This window comes from Gigantopelta aegis, unplaced genomic scaffold (assembly GCF_016097555.1).
Source record: "Gigantopelta aegis isolate Gae_Host unplaced genomic scaffold, Gae_host_genome ctg5967_pilon_pilon, whole genome shotgun sequence".
NCBI lineage: Eukaryota > Metazoa > Mollusca > Gastropoda > Neomphalida > Peltospiridae > Gigantopelta > Gigantopelta aegis.
Genome location: NW_024534747.1, coordinates 2,233 through 18,721, shown reverse-complemented (window position 1 = coordinate 18,721; position 16,489 = coordinate 2,233). Strand labels below are relative to the sequence as shown.

The following is a 16,489-nucleotide window of genomic DNA, read 5'->3' as shown; positions in this document are numbered from 1 at the left end:
ACGATGGACAATTTAGGCCATCCCTATTATTATAGGCACTTCTATTGCATACCTAATACACTTTTGTGTTATATTTTCTAGACTGGGGACAATATCATTTGGTAACGATTGAATTCTTAAACATTTTTATTATTTTCTGAAAATAAAAACGACACATATCCATTGAAAAGATTTCACAACTCAAATAAATAACTCAAATTTTCAATGAATAAAAATATCAGTAACTCCTGTCAATCTGATCGTGGTAATTAATAAATTTTTTAATAACTGGGGGCAAAGAAGGATTGTTCCAATATTCTATACCGCTATCCACTATCACTTTAGACACCACCAAACAAACTAAAGTAAAGGTGAAAGGTCAAAACAAGCTTGTAATGGGAGGTCGTGTAGCTAACTCCATTGGTGTGATCCTAGATGTGGACAAACCATCATAATGTGCTCCATGAATGAAAAGAAAGTTCACTATTGGTAAATAGCAAGGATCCATTCAGCTAATCTGACAGCCATATGCAAAGGGCGCTCTCCTTTGCAAAAGAACTGCTTATAAGTTGTGTTGATATCATTGCCAGAGCCCATAGCAATAAAGCTTCAATAAGTTGAATATAACTGCTCACAGCATTACGTGCTCCTATACCAGAAAACTTAATGATTTCAACAATCGCTGATGCCTTTCTTAAAGCAAAATGGAACAAAGATGTAAAATGTTCTTTAGTATAATCAGCATATGTCTCAACTAAATCACAGCCAAGATCATTGAGAACTCTACGATTAGAGACTGCTTGTTACAAGAATGTAAAGCACATGAATAGAGAGCCAACAAGTGTGCAAAACTATTCTGAAAGCCTTCTCCCCAATGATCTAGATGTTGACAAGTCTGTTTAGCTTTCAATGCCAATACAATGTCCAATACACCCATGACCTCTCTAATGTAAGGAATGTAATCAATTGTGTGACTGTGGACATTAAGATTACGAATTACATCCCAGAATTTATTTACAAGAAAGAAAGAGAGAGTCACATGTAAATGCGAAGGGCCTCATGTAAACTTTGCAATTTATCATCTGCTGCTCTATAAGAGGCATCCCATGAAGTATTTCGTTGAAGTAGTTGGTCCACTTGTGGAGTATTTTTGTAGCTGACACAAACATTCGATTGCTTTCTCAATGTATGTTCCCATCAACTTATTACTGAGACCAATATTACGCTCAAGAATAACAAGAGATTGAAATAAACATGTAGATGGATCCTTTGCTTGTAACTGTGCTAATTCATCTACATCTTTATCATTGCACACTTCAGCCATATTACAGTATGTAGCAATAGGCACAGCACTGACCAAATCTTTGTCATTACGTAACTGTAGAGCACTCTTTAATTTTTATAAGTATCAGCTGTAGGATGTTGACCTTTTTTGATCATAGACAAGACACTGCAAGCCCAGTAAACCAGTTGTATGTCACTCTGTAGTCCAGGTGGGTAAGAGGTGTGCTTTAAAAGGGTATCAACCACTAAATAATGGTGATTAGCTGCTCCTAAGATAACTGGAGGAGGCAAGTATATGTCACCTCTTCAAAAGGCTGTAGAATGGTTTCAAGATGCAACTTACTGGATGCTAAAAGTGTCTTGACAATACGCAAATGTCCACCTTCGGCAGCAATATGGAGAGGAGATCGACCATCTTTAGCACGTATATTAATGTTAGCATTATGATTTAAGAGTAGATCCGTCATACGAGGATTATCCATATAATTCCCTGCAGAAATACATACTGGAGTTAAAACCTAATCGGTTGACAGTGTTAATATTGATTCCATATTTGAGTAATGATTCCATTGCTTCTACATGATTGTGATAAGCTGCTTCACATATTGCTGGAGACCCAGAGCAATCCTCATTGTGAAGAATTTCCCTGGGTGCACCTGCCTCAAGGATGGCATTAACTTTTGTAATATCTCCCATTATAACTGCTGCATTGAGAGGAAGTACAGCAATGAACTGCTCGAACTACAACATCCTCTGTAGATCTTCCCTGCCAACCTTCTTTAGCTCCCAAAGGAGTAATGGTGTGGAGGCTAGGACAGGGACTGGAGGCTGGTTCAGGAGAAGCGGTCTCTTCTCTTTACCAAGAACAACAGTATATGTCCCATCTCCAGGTTCATACCTAAGAGTACATTCTTCCATTACTGTTAAGAGTGACTGGACTGTTAGCTACTACAGTGACCACTAGTGATCCTTATTGTCACTGACCAGAGACATATCATTTGCACAGTAGCCACACCCTATGTAGGCTAGTCAAACCACACCTGCCTCACTCTTACATGACATTTCTGAGGCAACCAGGTACTCTATTACATCAGTTGAACTGCAGTAATTAGTAGTACGTCATATCCCGATGACTATAAAATGGAATCAGTTCTCACTTGTCTACTTAAACTTCCTATTGTTTGTGTATTACGACGAACATTTGTATAATTTCCGTGTTAATATTCGTATCAATATTGGAGAAGAAGAATGTCCAAGTTGTTTGAGCTTTCAAGACAAAATCCATTTCACCATCCTTCCTACTGTGTACCACACTCAGAACAAACCCCAACTTTGTCTCCACTGAGACCTTCACAACAGTTGGCCTGTGCCAGTGCTACTGACTTATCCCAGCCAAGTTGTGAAATATGGTTCACTCAAATACTTTGCATTATGTGGATTTGGTGGTATTTTAAGTTGTGGACTGACCCTACAGCTCTTACACCTCTTGACGTAGTCAATGTCGTATACAAGTCATCCTGAAAAGTATAAAAATACTGTTCATGGTTTTAAAGGTAACAGTGAGAGAAGATGGATATAGAGGGTTAGCCAGGGGCGATGGGCCCAACATGTATTGGATATTCAATGCAAGGGCTCTGTAAATTTGGGCTTTTATGAGATTTTCAAAGTTCTTTACTCAAATGTAGCTGGAGAAGAGAAGGCATATTTATATCGTACGAGTCTATACTTAGCAGCTAGTGCTAGTGCTGAACTGTTTGCTGACATTGCTCTAGCACCAATGGAAGCTGTTAAAGTCCGTATGCAGATACAAGAGGGATGGGCTAATACCCTACGTGAGGCAGCTCCAAAGATATGGGCCGCTGAAGGACTAGTTGGATTCTACAAAGGTCTTCCACCACTTTGGTTGCGACAAATTCCATATACAATGATAAAATTTGCTTGTTTTGAGCGTACAATTGAGTTCTTTTATAAGTATGTTATACCATATCCTCGAGATAGTCTCAGCAAGCCTTCACAGCTAGCTGTGACATTTACTTCAGTTATATAGCTGGTATATTTTGTGCTGTGGCAAGCCATCCACCTGACAGTGTGGTCTCCAAGCTGAATTCAGATGTAGGAAGCACTCCTTGGCAAGCTGCTAAAGATCTTGGATTTGTAGGTCTCTGGCAAAGGACTGGGACCTCGTATTGCTATGATTGGCACTCTGACAGCTGCTCAGTGGTTTATTATGACACAGTAAAAGTATATTTGCGTATACCACGTCCTCCACCACCAGAGATGCCAGAGAGCTTGAAAAGAAAACGAGGACTAGCTACTACCCAATAGCACTTTTACAATACCCTTAAGAAATGTATCCATTTAAAAATATTACTTAAATTTTTATTACTTATTATGAATAATAATAAACTTTTAACCACTTCCACTATAGTATGATTTTATATGTATTCATATACCATATATGCCTAGACACTAACATGTCAGATGACCCTGTTGGTATTCAACAAATCATTTCCTCTGAACTTGATGATGGTGAACCACTACAAACTTAATGCTCAATATATACCATGTCCTCCACCACCAGAGATGCCAGAAAGTTTGAAAAGAAATAACGACTTACTACCCAATAGCATTTTTATTTACTCTAGTTTTCTTACATATATTTAATTTATTGCTATTACTGTATATATTTTCTGCAACCAGTATAATGTCATTATTATGTTTTCACAAGCTATACCATATATGGTATTGATAACCCACATGTAATGACAGAAGACCCTAAATGGTGTTCAACAAATCACTTCGATTGATTAGTGAGCCACTACAAACTCAATGTGTTCCTCACAACAAACCTCTTGAAGTCTACTGTATAGACTGCTGTCAATTGATATGTTATCAATGTGCTTTCCAACAACACCCAAGGTCACAAATGTCAAGATTTTACTGATTGGAATCCCATGGCTTGACTTAACAAAACAAGAGACAGACATCATAAAACAGAGTGAGGATGTTAAGGAAAGGATCCACTTTTTGCTCAACAAATCATCTCTTCTGTCCAGCAGTCAGAGAAACATCTTCTTGGACAATTAGAGGCTACTATACAAGAGAATTTGAAATGTGTTGGCCAAGCGCAAAGAAAAAGCAACAAAATACTAGTTGAAATAAGATGTAGTCAACCAGTTGACATTAGATCTGGTATATTTCAACACTCAAATGCTAAATGTTGTGTTCATTGGTGATAATACACTACCCATCAAGTGTCAACATATTGGTGATATTGTTGCCAAGAACTTCTTCATCCTTTAAAACTTCCTGATCAATAGTATTGTAAGAAAACTACAGCAATGGTCAATATATTTTGCAGAAGAAGGCTGTTCAGTTCATCCCTCTCGTGTGTATCTCTATTGTTCCCACCTGATACCAGTAAACCCATAGTTAATTGTGATTTCAGGGAGATACAGATTGGAAGTATGAAATTGATTTTACTCCTTTTACTCGTGGTCAATATAAATGAAAGTAACATTAGACAATAAGATATCGATGGTATAGTCCATTCCCATTTCCTGTCACTCATTCCCTTGAAATAGAGATAAACCAGTATCTGTTATATCGAAGCTTGCTTTCCAGAGGGTGTTGCTGTTTCTTCTAATGGAATAATGCAGTGGCTGAGTGGTAATAAACATACTAATCTGGATATGGTATAGTAATGAGAAAGGAATAAACATACAAAGGTATAATACAACAACAGCTAAAGAGTCCTCGTGGAGTAGCTCTTACACCAGATGATCACATTTTAGTGACAGACATCCATCGACTTCAAGTTTTCATTTGATGGTCATTATGTCAAGTCTATTGGTATTATAAGGCTGGTCCTGATCCACTTCAGTTAAATTGTCCAAGAGGTCTTGCTATTCATCCTGTTACTGGACAAGTGTTTATTGCCAGACAGTCATAATAACCGTATATACTAGTACTCAATGCTGATTTAAGTTTCTGAAACAACAGGGAGATACAACAACTTAATAAACCTTATGATGTTGCCTTTGATAATGAGGGATGTATTTATGTTGCAGATTATGGTAATGACTGCATCAAAAAGTTCTATCTGATTGTTGCTATCTTGCACAATTTGGATCATGTGGATCAGGGCTAGGACAAATGTGGACTCTGAATCAGTCACTATATATACTCATAACCTAGTGTATGTTACTGAACTTAACAATCATCGTATCTCAATATTTAACACAAGTGGGGCTTTATTCATTTTTTGGTAAGTATGGCACAGGAGAAATGGAATTTAAACTCACTCATGGAATAGCATTTGACTTATTAGGTAATCTATATGTCATGACTCAAGTAATCATAGAATACTTGTTTTTATGAGTGTTGTTTTTGGCAGATAATTCACACATTAGAGTGAACTTGTTATTATAATTGATTTGTTCAGTAGTTTTTTTTAAATTTGTGGGCTTAATTGCATTATTATTAATATTAAAAAAAACAGATATAATCTACTTCTATAAAGTGCTAAGTGTTTACTGTTGCAAACACATATGCATATTGGTACCTAAAACAAAACAGGTCTATATCTTAAATTGTTTGAATCCAAATGGAGTGGACCATGTATCATGTACTTGTGAATATATCGGAAGGTTAACGGTCTAAACCAATAATATCGATTTATAATGCCATTATAGTAATAGCCCATGCCACGACCCATAGACAGTCAAAAAGATGAAAATAAGTGTTGCTGTACTCAACTTTTAGCAACAACATATTTTCTTTTATCTTATAATGCTATGTGTCTAGATAAAAATGGGACATCAGTATAAAAACATTTTTAACAAAAATGTGTGGTTAATATATTTATATAAATCATTCACTAATCAAAACTTATCTAAAAGTCAGACACTTTACAGTTTGCATGTTGTCCTATACTTAATTATAACTTACTCGTGCTTGACAAAATCAGTGCTGTGATGGACAGGTAAAGATGTTAAATTCAAACAAGCCACAGAATCATACACACAGTTAATACTGTGAGGGCAGGTAGTCTGGTGGTTTTTTTTAAACTCTGGAGGCATCTGTTGTTTGATATTGATAGATGACTACCATTTTTGGTTGAACTGAACATGGTAAATTATAGTTGGTTGATGTGCTGGCTGTAAATGATAAAGAGTTTAAATAAAAATAATCTATTGAATTGTAGCAAGCCGAGTGGTGAGCCAATATGAGAGATGAATTTGTTCTGTAAGTATTTTCATTGTTCATATGTCATTCCATATACTTTAAAAGATGCAAACCAAGATATGATTATAAAAATCTGTCCCTAAGATAGCTTTGGTGATGATGCTGTTTCTGTAAATTACTAACAGTTTTGCTAATATAAAGACTGAAGAGTAATACAGAACTAAGTCTTTCCAAGATGTATTCTGGACTATTAGAATCCATTTGTTATTAAGGTCATACGCCCTTAACAACCAAATGAATTCTAACATTCCAGCATCAGATGCATGTGAAAATTGTAGCCTTAATATTTGCATACAACAATTGATGTATTGAACAAACATCACACATACATAACACATGGTCAAAGCAATCTTAGAAAGATCAACCTACCATTGAAGTTGAAACAGAAGCATCGGCAACTTCATCAGGTGGGCATACAAAATGATGCAATATGTCTAGGAATATCTACTGAACATGTATATATAATATAAGATACATATATTATACATATATTATATATATATATATCCATATTCTTTAAATGTGTTTATACCTTCACTGAAGTGCACTGGTCAGTAGTTAGCTCTGGTAACTGAACACTAACTCCAATACTCTCAAACATTTTTAAAATGACTGAAATCCTTCAGATCTCTTAGAACATCACGTAAAGCTGAAGGAAAAACAACATATGTAATGAGAATAGAGCTCTTGTTTATGCTATTTCAAACTGATAACCCTGGAAACCACAAATCTCTCCAAATTTTATAATCCAGTCACTAATTTTTCCAATGACCCATTGCTGGCTATCAAGATAAAACCAACTTAGGCAATCCAACAACTGCAGTTGGTTTAAGATCTGGGGTGTATTACGAATATGGCCAAGATTTCAGAAAATGAAGTATCTTGAAGGAACCTGCGTATTCTTTCTCATATCATACAAACGGCTTGTTAATATTTCATCTTTGCTAATCCAGCAATTGTCTTCAATAGACCATAAACTGAGATATCCGAAGAAAAATGATGACGATGTAGAAAAATGAAAAAATCATGTCAAAATTTTGAAGCTTTTCAAAAACTCTTGTGGAAAAGCATTACCGTTTTTCAGAAAGCCTACTATCCAATAGCAGACGAAGAAATAACTTAAGAGCATAACTTTCTAAACGAACATTCTTAGCTTTAAGGACCTCTTTCACTGATATAAAAAGAATTGCAATTGTGTTTTTCCAAGTTGTAAGCTAATTTAGCCAGACTTGGGTATTTCGGTCAATGGTCACCTCTCATTAAATCTAAAGCTGATTAAACAATACAATGACTTATAGCATATAAATATTTGTACAGTAATTTACCTGTCTTAGTTTTTTTCGTGAGAGTTACTGAGTCATCAGCGGATATATAGATTTTCTATAAGAAAGAATGTTTTATTGTGACCACTTGTCTGCAAAATTATAACTGATTTTAAATATTATAACCGAACCATGTTTAAGTCCTTTCTACTGAAACAACTGAGTTAAACAATGATTTGTATGTTGTATGTATAGTGGCAGGCCGGGAGCTAGGAGACTGTCAATATTCATAACAAAAGGAATATAGTACATGTACAAAGTACACACATGAACTAATATATATATAATAATTGGCTCAAATTAATACTGTGTCTAAACTGGTGAACCTTAAAACTTTTGTTGCACTCCATCTGATTGAGAGAGTGTTTGCAGCATCTCCAGCAGGACCACCAAGGATCTTCAAGAATATCAATAAAACATTGACATACTGCTGTATGTCTAACTCCCTGTCTTTGAAGTTTAAACCAGCCAGAAATTCAGTAGCAATTTTACTCAAAATCCTTAGATTTCTAACAATGCTCTGTGTGTATTAGATCAGCAGCACGTGCTTTTCTTAAAACAACTTCTTCATAGAAGCCCTCTAATGCTGAGCTTAGGTCAGCATAGCTGGAATTTAAATTCTTTTCAACAGGCTTTCTTATATTTTTCCAGGACAAATTTTTCAGGAGGCGGGTCTAGCTGCCATTGTAAATATTCAAACCGAGCTCCACCTATAGTTTGGTATTGTTGATCGTGGGCGGCGCAATTAGCTTTTGCTATATTATATAACTATTTTCTAAATACAAGTATTGAAGACTACTCCGCCTTCTGTACTGAAGAAATGAGGATGACTGGAAAGAAGAAGCTTATCTATTTTATGAAAAGCCATTTTCCTAATCACTTCTCTCTGTATTAAGACAGCAAGAAATTACCTCAATTAAGCTCCATGGTAAGTTTGGAAGTAGTCTCTGGATACTTATTCATCATATTGAAGATTCTTAAACATTTAGTCGTCAGAACTGAGAGATATGAACGCATGGTAGATGAGATAAATATGCTGATGAAGTAGAGAATTGTGCCTAGTACTAAATTTGACTCAAAAACTCGCACAACGTTCGTAATCCTACGTATTTGTGAAGACACTGCCAGATATTTATAATAATTTGGACCCTAATGGGTAATTCAGCTTTTATTGATAAGTTGAGTCCCAAGATACACGTTCTATTCTGAGGGAAAATTTATCCTTTTAGAGGACCTTGACATGAACAAAGATCCATCAACTTATTGGATGCTAAAGCTCTTCACAATATGCAAATGTTCACCTTCGATGCACACTAAGCAATATGGAGAGGAGATCGCCCATCTTTAACTGCACGTCATATTAAAAAAGTTAGTCATTATGAGTTAAGAGTAGTATTCGTCATAACGAGGATTAGATCCATGTAATTCCCTGCATAAATACATACTGGAGTTAAACCTAATCGTTTGGAGCGTGCCGTGTTAATATTATTCCCCTATTTTGAGTATGATTCCATTGGCTTCTACATGATTGTGATAAGCTCTTCACATACGCAAATTGCTGGAGAGACCCATCTTTAGCAATCCTCCTATTGTGAAGAATTTCCCTTGGTTCGCACCTGCCCAATCGGTTGCAGTGTCATTAACTTTTTGTAATATCTCCCATTATAACTGCTGCATTGAGAGGAGTAACAGCAATAACTGCTCCAAACTACAACATCCTCACTGTAGATCTTCCCTGCCAACCCTCTTTAGCTCTAAAGGTAACAGTAATTGGTGTGGAGGCTAGACAGGGGATGGCACGGAAGCATGTGGTTCAGGAGAAGCGGTCCTTCTCTTTACCAAGAACAACATGTATATGTCCCATCTCCAGGCTAATCAATACCTAGAAGTAATTCTTCTATCTATTATCTGTTAAGATAATGACTGGACTGTTAGCTACTACATGACCAGAATACATATCATTTGTATTCACATTAGTCACACCCTATGGTAGATGACTAGTATTCAACCAATCACCTTGCCACTAGACTCATTTTTGACATTCTGAGGCAACCAGGTGATGCTATTAATCAGGTGATTGCAGTAATTAGTGTACGTCAATTCCCAATGACTGTAAAATAGAATCAGTTATGTCTCATTGTCCATATTAAACTTCCTATTGTTTGTGTATTACGACAAAAATTTGTGTAATATTTACTGTAGTGTTAATATTTATCAATATTGCGAGAAGAAGATGTTTGTTTGAGCTTTCAAGACAAAATCCATTTCACCATCCTTTCTACTAGTAGTCAGAGAAACATCTTGGACAATTAGAGACTATTATACAAGAGAATTTGAATTTAGTTGGCCAAGACGCGAAAGAAAAAGCAAAACAAAAGTATTAATTGAAATAAGATGTGGTCAACCAGTTGACATTAGATCTGGTATATTTAACCAGCTCAAATGCTAAAATGTTGTGGTTCATGGCGATAATACACACCCATCAAGTGTCCAATATATTTGGTGCCAAGAAACTTCCTCATCCTTTAAAACTTCCTGATCAATAAAGTTGGTAAGAAAACTACAGCAATGGTCAATATATTTCTTGGAAAGAAAGCTGTTCAGTTCATCCCTCTCATGTGTCTATCTCTATTGTTTCCACCTGATACCAGTAAAACCCTAGTTAATTGTGATTTCAGGAGATACAGATTAGGAAAGTATGAAATTGATTTTACTCCTTTACTCGTGGTCAAGATAAAATGAAAGTAACATTAGACAATAAAGATATCGATGGTATAGTCCCATTCTCATTTCCTGTCACTTCCTTCCTTGAAAGTAGAGAAACCAGTATCTGTTATATCAAGACTCCTAATCCAGAGGTTGTTGCTGTTTCTTCTAATGGAAATAATGGCAGTGGCTGAGCATGTAATAAACATACTATCTTAATATGGTATAGTAAATGAGAAAGGAATAAACATATTAAGTATATAATAACAACAGCTAAAGAGTCTAAAAGCACCAGATGACCACATTTTTAGTGACAGACATCCATCGACTTCAAAAGTTTTCATTTAATGGTCATTAATGTCAAGTCTATTGGTAGTGATAAGGCTGATCCTGATCCACTTCAGTTTAAATTGTTCAAGAGGTCTTGCTATTCATCCTGTTACTGGACAAGTGTTTATTGCAGACAGTCAATAATAACTGTATACTAGTACTCATGCTGATTTAAGTTTTGAAACAAAGGGAGATAACAAACTTAATGATCCTTATGATGTTGCCTTGATAATGAGTGTTGCAGATTATGGTAACGACTGCATCAAAAAATTCTCCTCTGATTTTGCTATCTTGCACAATTTGGATCATGTGGATCAGGGCTAGGACAAATGTGGACTCTGACATCAGTCACTATAGATACTCATAACCTAGTGTATGTTTACTGAACTTAACAATCATCGTATCTCAATATTTAAACACAAGTGGACAATTTATTCACTGTTTCAGTAGTATGGAACAGGAGAAATGGAATTAAACTCACCTCATGGAATAGTAGTTTGACTTATTAGGTAATCTATATGTCAGTGACTCAAGTAATCATAGAAACTTATTTTATGAGTGTTGTTTTTGGCAGATAATTCACATAGAGTGAACTTGTTATTATAATTAATTTGTTCAGCAGTTTTTTTAGTAAATTTGTGGGCTCGCTGCATTATTAATATTATAAAACCAGATATCTCTACTTCTGTAAATGCTCAAGTGTTTACTGCACAAACACATACAAATATTTGTATTACAAAAACAAAACATGTCTATCTTAAATTGTTTGAATCCAAATGGAGTGGACCATGTATCAGTAACCTCTGAATATATGGAAGATTAAGGTTTAGACTAATGTAACCAATTTACAACAGCCATTATAGCAATGGCCATATCATGATCCATAGAACAGTCAAAAAGTTGAAAATCAGTGTTGCTGTACTCAACCTTTTAGCAGCAATATATGTCTCGTACTCTTATAAACTTTGTTTAATGGCATCAGTATAAAACATTAAACAAAATGTGTGGTTAATATATTTATATAAATATCATTACCTTAATTATCTAAAAGTCAGACACTTTACAGTTTGTTGTCCTATACTTAATGATGACTTACCACTTTTGACAAAAGCATGCTATGAGGGACAGAAGTAAAGGTGTTACATTCAAACAGCCACAGATCATACCTGAGGGTGAGGCAGTCTGGTGGTTTGAACTCTGGAGGCAAAAACCAACTTGAGGCAATCCAATAACTGCACTTGGTGTTAAGATCTGGGTATATTTGTATTTTATCCATACTTTAAAAGTGTTTATACCTTCACTGAAGTGCACTGGATCAGTAGTTAGCTCTGGTAACTGGACACTGACTCCAATACTCTCGAACATGCTTTTAAAATGACTGAATCCTTCAGATCTCTTAGAACATCAAGTAAAGCTGAAGGAAAAACAACATATTGTAATTGAGAATAGAGCTCTTTGTTATGCTATTCAACTGATAAGCCCTGGAACCACAATCCCTCCAAACATTATAATCCAGTCACTAATCTTTCCAATGACCATTGCTGGCTATCAAGATGAAACACCAACTTGAGGCAATCCAATAACTGCAATTGGTTTAAGATCTGGGTATTGACGGAATATGGCCAAGATTTCAGAAAAACTGAAGTATCTTGAAGGAACCTGGCGTATTCTTTCTCATATTCATCAAACTGCTTGTTAATATCTTCATCTTTATCTAATTCAGCAATTGTCTTCAATAGATCATAATTGAGATATCCAAGAAAATGATGATGATGTAGAAAAAAATGAAAAATTCGTCAAAATTTTGAGCTTTTCAAGACTCTTGTGGAAAGCATTCCGTTTTTTTCAGAAAGCTTACTATCCAATAGCAGGACGAAGAAATAACCTTAGAGCATCTTCTAAACGAACATTCTTAGCTTTAAGGACCTCTTTTCACTGATATGCAAAGAACTGCAAAATGGTTTTCCAAGTTGTAAGCTACTTTAGCCAGACTGGGTATTCGGTCAATGGTACCTCTCATTAAATCTAAAGCTGATTAAAAATACAATGACTTATAGCATATAAATATTTGTACAGTAATTTACCTGTCTTAGTTTTTTCATGAAGAGTTACTGAGTCAGCAGATATAGGAGGATTTCTATGAGAAAGAATGTGTTTTATTGTGACCACTTGTATGTAAATTTATAACTGGGTATTTTTAAAATGATTAAACCTATCTGTGTAAGTCCTTTCTACTGAAAACAAAGAGGAACACATGAATTGTATGTTGTATGTATAGTGTCAGGCCTGGAGCTAGGAGACTTGTCAATATTCATAACAAAAAGAAAGTATAGTACATGTACAAGTACACACATTCAAAACTAATATATATATAATTGGCTCCAAATTATATACCTGTGCTAACTGGTGCCACTTAAAAACTTTGCTGCCACCCATCTGATCGAGAGATGTTTTGCAGCATCTCCAGCAGGACCACACCAAGATCTTCAAGAATATCAATAAAACATTGACAATACTGCTGTATTGTCCTAACTCCCTGTCTTTTTGAAGTTTAAACCAGCCAGAAATTCAGTAGCAATTTATATCAAAAAATCCTTAGATTTCATAACAGACTCTGATATTAGATCAGCACTCACTGGGCTTTCTCAACGAACATCTGCATAGAGCCCTCTAATGCTGAGCTTAGGTCAGCATAGCTGGAATTAAATTCTTTTTTCAACACTTTCTTATTTTTTCCAGGACATAAGTTTCAGGAGGCGGTCTAGCTGCCATTGAATTCAAAACGAGTCTCCACCATAGAGTTTGTTTGTGATCTGGGCGGCTTAATTTGTTATAATCTATAACTATTTTCTAATAACTAGCTCCGCCTTCTGTAATACAAAGTTACTGAAGATATCTTACTACAATGTCGTCTACAACTGCCGACGATTCTAGCGGTACGTTTGGTCAAAAACCTCACTCGAATGACTGGAAGAAGCAAGAACTGAGTTAGAAGAACAAGGGAAAGCTGGTACTGCTCCAGCTGAAGTCGATGAAGAAGGAAGGTAAGTCAGTCATCCAATCTTTTTCTGAAAATCATTCCCTAATCCCTATCACTCTGTATAGAGACATCAATCCTCACATACCTCAGTATATTGCTCAAGCTCCATGGTATGCTATTGGGAAGGTAAAAGTACATCATATATAATTGGATGCTGGTTACATTTCTTCCATATTACAGACCATCTCTTAAACTCAACCTCCTCAACCTGAACGTCAGAAACATATGATGATATGAACTCATGGTATACACGAGGACAGGTTCAAGGTTCACGTGTGACAAAATTTAGACAAGGGGCTTGTGAGAATTGGTGGCTCTATGACTCATAAGAAAAAAGACTGTTTAGAGGTATAAATAATAGCTAAATTAATAAAATGCTATAACGAGCACTTTTCACTGGGATTTTAATTTCATGAAGTATGGAATATACCTTAATGCTAATTAAATATCTGAACATATAGGCAGCAAATCGTAAAAATTGAAGTCATATAGATAATGAATTATTGTAATTAATGAACAAACACTTTATATGTAATTAATTTTTGGGTTTTTCCTGTCATATTGATATAGTTAGTCTGTTGAGATAGACCTTTCCTCTTTTTTTCTGATGTGCAAGAAGAGTGTAGCAAAGTTACAGTAAAACTACAATTGATTATGTAAACCCAACCAATGAGTCATATACGTACCCACAGCTAACATTCTTGTTTTTCAATACATACTGACTGTGTTTGAAAGATGAACAATACTTTTAAAAACTATAATTGATGAGTTAGTTATAAAACAGTTTTACAAGATAACACATCAAACCTTTACTTTGTTTACTATCTAAAAAACAAAATACCAGAGACTAAACATTTGTTCTACTTGCCACCCACACATCACAATACTACTTCAGAATCTGTGTAGTCTGTTAACTAAATTTAATGATTGAAAGCTGTCTGCTAGACCCTTCTGCTCATCAGCAAAAAGGAACTGTCTAGCTTGATAGACTATAGCACTATACGAGGGGGGGTATATTTGATAGGGGGGGTACCTAGAGGGTGTAGGAAAATAGTAATGTATTTATTATCTTTACTTAGGAGAGACCTCGCAAAACTTGGTGCCAAGTTTACAAACAAAGATCATTAAACCTGATGAAATACATTCAACCTGAGTTTAAATTACTTATGACGCTAAAAGAATAGGTTAGTAGTTTTGTCACAAAATTTACTGACACAATATGAGATCTTTGTTATAGGTGGATGGGTATAACCCTGATGCACACCAAGCCAATTATTGAAGAGTATACTAAAGTAGAGTTTAGCCAAAGACAACTTAAAGCTGAAAATTAACAGAATGAAACTGGCATCAGGTCAACTCTCAGAAGAACTGTAAAAAAAGTAAGTAGTCTCTGGTATTTATTCATTATTGAAGATTCTTAATTTAGTCTGAAACTGGAGAAGAATTATAGATGAAGATAAATATGCTGATGAAAGTAGACATGCCGGTGTACTAAATTTTGACTCAAAAACTCGCACAACAGTTCGTAATCTACGTATTCGTGAAGATACTGCCAAATTTTATATAATTTGGACCCTAATTCAGCTTTTTATGATCCCAAAAACAGTTCTAGGAGGGAAAATCCTTTTAAGGAACATGAACAAAGATCCATCAAGTAATGAAACGTTCTCCCTGAAGCAATTTCTTATCCTATGATCTATGCCTATTTTTTAGATTACAGTCATGCTGGTGAGAACTTTGTAAGACATACTGGAGATGTAAGAGAGTTTGCCAAAGAGCAAAGTAAATTTTTTTGTCAATATGATTTAACTATATATCCATTACACAGTGTTTGCTTGGGAGCTTATGAACATGGGTACTGACATTCATCCTGTTTGCCGAACCCACTGCTCCTCTCATGAGTGGCATCAAGAGTTCCTTGAAAAGAAAGACAACTTCAAAACTGATCTCCAACCAGTCTCTTCTTGATAAGTATGGTGGAGAGGAACATCTAGAAGCTCCACCAAAAGAACTTTTTATTAGCCAAACGTAAGTATAATGCATTTGACTGTCTGCAAGATTTGACACACTCTCTCTCTCTCTCTCTCTCTCATCACACACCACACCACACAATCACACACACACACACACCACTTAGGAGCATTATGTAAGTATTCTCGTTTAGGTAATGTAATTAAAGGGCAGAAAAAGGCAGTTGCTAAGTCTCGTTGTATGAAGAGGATGTCCTACATTAACAATCACACAGTAAGACTATATTTACATATAACCAAGTATTAAACTGTCTCCTTAGAGTGTATGGGGTTCTTATTGGGAAGATGGTCACTGGGGCTATAATTTGTTGTCATTCACATTATTAAGAAATCCTATTGTACTGGACTATCAGGGAAAAAAAAAAAAAAAAAAAAATAGCAAAAACAAAAAACTAAGCTTAGAAAGGTATCTAGTAACATAGGCATTTACTACTATAGGTACCTGACCTACTATTTCATTTCTTGATTTCTCGTCATTCTTGTATTTAGAGTGGACATGTGTCTCTGTTAAGAGAAGGGATGAAAGAGGATAAACCAGGAACAAGATGAGA

The 16,489-nt window shown here is 35.5% G+C and overlaps 2 pseudogenes; both read left to right on the top strand.

Annotated features, from left to right (window-relative positions):
- The first annotated feature begins 2,511 nt into the window (after positions 1-2,511).
- Positions 2,512-3,588, top strand: LOC121366500 (annotated as a pseudogene).
- A 10,185-nt stretch (positions 3,589-13,773) lies between these two features.
- On the top strand, positions 13,774-16,276 carry LOC121366502 (annotated as a pseudogene).
- Positions 16,277-16,489: the final 213 nt, after the last annotated feature.